Genomic DNA, 4729 nt, shown 5'->3' with positions numbered 1-4729 from the left:
TCATGCAGGTACATCTACTGCTTTGCAGAGCTGTGGGGGCTTCAGGAAAACTGGTTGGAAAACTTCTTGCATGTCCTCCAAAAAAGTTCCAAATCTAAAACAAACACAACTCCCCTTCCCCCCAGCATTTCTTATTCTTTAAAGGGTTTTTTTCTCCTACATAAAAATAAGTTCAGGGCTCTCATTATTTGGAGATCTCATTCAAAACCCTGCTCTACCTCTAACTTCCCTGTTGTAGAGAGTCTGTGCTCAGTCCTTGTGTAACTGCAGAAAATCCCGAGCCAGGGCTTTGGGGCACAGCTGGTGCTGCCCCAGCTGGGCTGTAACGTGTCCTGGTGCTGCAGGTGTGCTGACCTGGAGGGCATCCACAGCCAGCTGACGTCCAGGAGGGTCAGCAACATGGTGGAGGTGCTGGAGAGAGTGCAGAGCATCTACGTGCCAGCCTTCCAAAACATGCTCCTGGATGTGGAAGCAGGTGAGTATTGCAAATGCAGCTGAACCCAGTGGGAGGAGATGCTGATGTGTGACTCCAGCTCAGAAGGCTGAATGATTTCTTTATTATAACTATGCTGTAACACATTAATATACTATTTAAAGGAGATACTAACACTACAAACCTATTTTTCTAACTCCCATCTCTAACTCACCCACAACTCGTGACCCTCTCTCAAGTCCAGCCACAGGTGGGTTGGATTGGATTGGATTGGATTGGATTGGATTGGATTGGATTGGCCACCAGGCTCAAACAATCCTCACCAGAATCCAACCAAGCAATCACCCCAGGGAAACAATTCTCCAAACACATTCCACATGGGAAAAACAAGGAGCAGAAACAGAAATTCTCTCTTTCTTCCCTCTGTGCTACTCTATAAAAAACCCTGAGAGAGAGAGGAATGTGCCTGCCACGGGTGAGAACCTGGGACAGCTCTACCATGGTGCTGACTTCTGCCCTCTGTTCCTGGCCTGGGGTGCCAGTGTCTGTGCCCTCCCTGCTGGGGTGACGGGGTGGCTTTGTGGGAGGGAGATGCTGACAGGGAGAGTTTCTTCTTCTTAGCCCTGGGCTTTGGGGTTATTTGCACGTGCACTTCTGGCACTTCTGAAAAGGCTGAGACAATTGGGGTTGCTCAGTCCAGAGAAGAGAAGTCTCTGGAGTGATCTTATTCTGACCTTCCAGTGCCTAAAGTGCTCCAAGAGAGCTGGAGATGGATTTTTACAAGGAGGTGGATCTTTACAGTGACAGGACAAGGCCCAATGGCTTCATGCTGTCAGAGGTTAGATAAGATATTAGGAAGAAATCCTCCCCTGTGAGGGTGGGCAGCCCTGGCACAGGTGCCCAGAGCAGCTGTGGCTGCCCCTGGATCCCTGGCAGTGCCCAAGGCCAGGCTGGACAGGGCTGGGAGCAGCCTGGGACAGTGGGAGGTGTAACAGAATGTGCTTTAAGGTCCCTTCCAGCCCAAACCTTTCTATAGTTCTATGATTAGATGATGGTGATTTTCTTCATGTTGATGCCCAGGTTTAGTTGCACAATGATATCCTGGTTTTATTAAAAATCATTAATTTAATAAAAATCAATTAATTATTGACTCTGGGGTAGTTCTTCAGGGTCCAACCACGCAAAGCTAGGCTGAAGATTTCACCCAGTCAGGCACTCATTTCTGTTCTGGTGCAGTCAGGACAGGTGGGACTGTGCTGCCAGAGCCAAAACCAGGCTCAGCTGAGCTCAGGCCCAGCCTGGTGATCCTGCAGCCCGTGCAGAGCTGTGGTTTTGGTGCTGCTTGGTTGTCGTGGGAGCCCTGTCACACTCCCTGTCCCCACTCCCTGTCCCTCACCATCTTTTTTTTTTGTTTTTTTTTTTTTTACAGCTTCAAAGATTTAAAATGGTGATGTTCAGTCAGTGCTAGGTACTTGAGTAGGATATATTGAATTGAAAAATCTCCCTTAAATTCTGAAAAATCAGGAGACCCATTTGCACAATTTCAAGGTGGTCTATTCGGAAATTATTACACTGAAAATAGGGCTGTGTCACCAAAATATAGAAAGTGGCAGTTTTACTCAGTCTAGGATGTTTACTGCTACCATCTCAGATGTTAAGTGCAGCAAGAGATTTTAAGCTCCTGAAGATTAATTGCTCTAAAACCTGGTCTGAGCCATCTCATCACAGCTGTTTAGATTCCAGTGTGCATGTCTAGATGCCAGTTAAAAAGATGCTGGGATCCAATATTTAGTCATCCAGGAAGAAGTCGTTTCCACTCTTCTTTTGTCCCACATCCTTGGTGGAATTGAGTTGAGTCAGGTTGTTTGCTGTGCTGTAGGTTCTCGGGTTCTGGGTGTTGAGGTGACCCCGAGAGTGTAAAAGTCCTCATTTCCCAGCCCGAGCAGCCAAAGGAGGAGTCTGAATGTGCAGGATCAGCTTCTCAAGGGTGTTTATTTTCCCTTATCTAGAACATTCTTTCTCTGACCTGCTGAGCTCTGTCCAGCAGCTCGGCCATTCTCGGCATTCTGTCTGCCCTCAGGGCAGTGTTCACATTTTATACCAAAAACTCCGTGTGCTGTGTTTACAATAACGTGCCAATGTCTGTCATTGATGTTGGACAGTGTGTCTGTGCCTTAAACCAACAGAAAAGTGTCACCAGCACAGCGAGACATGGAGGGCAAGGAGAAGGAGAAGGAGGTCAGGACACGCCCAAATCCCTCCATCTTGTCCCCTGAATCACATTCTAAAAACCCCAAAATTCTACTTTTTCACCCTGTGTTAATTCAACCACCACACTGCTCAAACCCTTGTGGTTTGTAATTCCTCACACAAAGCTGGCAGCTTTTCCCATGGGCTAAAAAGGAAGCCACAGGTGTTTTTGACTTCGTGCCAAGGTCTCTGAGCCCCCTGCCAGGGTCTGGAGCCAGCCAGGGCAGCCAGGGGGATGTGCTGGACTCTGACAGCAGGTGAGCAGGGATCAAGGTTTCTCTCCAGCACACACAGTGAGTGCTTTGTGCTCACCAGGACTGTCTGCTCCCCTTTGTGACCCCCAGCCCAGCCCCATGCATCTCACCCCTCTGTCCTCCCTTCCCACAGCTCTGAGCGAAGCTCAGGACATCGACCTGCACCTGACAGCCCTCCAGCAGCCCCTGGAGCACATAGAGGCCGTTGAGTTCAGCAAGGTGAAGCCTCTCCTGGTCCCTCTGCTGCACGTGGTGTGCTGGATCTGGGCCACCTGCAAGCACTACAGCGTGCCCCTGCGGGTCGTGGTGCTGCTCCAGGAGATCTGCAACCTCCTCATCCAGCAGGTGTGTGCCTGTGGCACCTGTGTTTGCACAGGAAGGGTTTCATGGAAGCCTCTTCTCTCTCTCGTTCCCCTGTCCTCCCTTGCCAAGGGATTCTGACTGAGCTGTTCAGTGCCAGAAGTCACTGTTTGCTGTGGCAGCAGGAGGGACATCTCTGGTGTGGTCTGGCTCTTCCAGGCCGTGGTGTACCTGGCCCCAGAAGACCTGCTGAAAGGAGAGGTGGAAGAGAGCCTGGGCAAGGTGCAAACCGTGTTTGACATCCTGAATGCCTTCAAAGGGGCGTTGGAGGAGAGAAGGGCAAACCTGCAGGTGTATTATGAGCCAGGCCAGCAAGTGAGGAGCTGGGACTTCCACTCCAGGCTGGTGTTTGCAAGGCTGGACAGCTTCCTGCAGAGGCTGCAGATGGTGAAGGTGAGACGGGAGCTGTGAGCTATTGCAGCCATGAACTGCCTTGCTGGCTTCTTCCCTCCCTGAGGCAGGGGATGGGGCCACTCTCTGTGCTGTGTGGTCCCCCTGACATCAAGGCCAGGTCCTGCTCAGTGCACGGGTCAGATTTGCTGCTGTGTCCTTCTGCTCAGGCTGGTGGGTGTGTCAGTGCTCCCAGGAGTCCTCTGGGACTCGTGCTCTTGCTGGGACAAGGGGGATGGGGGTTATGGCGTGGCTGGAGATAAACCAGGACAAGCTCCTAGGCTTCCCATGGCCCTCAGGGACACCCTGGAGCTGGGCAGCTCCTGACTTGGACAGGGGGCCTGGGGAGGAGTAGGGACATGTTCCACATCCCTCACCAGGTCATCCCTTCACATGTGTGTGCCCAGTGGGGTGTCCCTGTTTGCCGTGGTTCTCACTGTGAGACAGGGCAGGGACAGGGGGTGTCACCAGTGCCACCATCCCTCAGCCCCCCCGAGGCTCTGTGAGAACCTGCTACACTCTGTGTACCTGTTACACGAACACTGTGCTCACCTGTGAGCTCTCCTGTGCTCCTGCTGCCCACACCTCTCTCAAGTGAATCTCTCTTTGTGGATGGGCTCTTCCCAGCTGGGCACTCTGCAGGCTGCTTCTGCCTGTTCAAGGCAAGGTCTGGGCTGCTTTCCTCCTCTTGTTCTCTGCTCTGGAACAGAAAGTTTTACTGGTTTAACCACACCATGTAACTCTGCTCATTCCTCAAGGAGCTGTGTTGAAAACCACAAAGGATGGCATCTATTTTAAAACCACAAAGGATGGCATCTATTTTAAAACCACTCATAATCACAGAATCACAGAAGGGTATGGGTTGGAAGGGACCTCAAAGATCTTCCTGATCCCAGCCTGAGCACCCTCGGGATGGCCCAGGAGCAAACCTGTGCTGTGGTAACTTGTCACCTGCTTGTGGCTGAAGCTGTGTGTGCCTCCCCTGGCTCTGCAGGGTCTCCTGACCACAGCCCTGGACCTGGCGCAGCTGGAGAAGATTGAG

The sequence above is a fragment of the Vidua chalybeata genome, chromosome 19, assembly GCF_026979565.1.
Source record: "Vidua chalybeata isolate OUT-0048 chromosome 19, bVidCha1 merged haplotype, whole genome shotgun sequence".
Lineage (NCBI taxonomy): Eukaryota > Metazoa > Chordata > Aves > Passeriformes > Viduidae > Vidua > Vidua chalybeata.
This window is presented reverse-complemented; position numbering follows the sequence as displayed.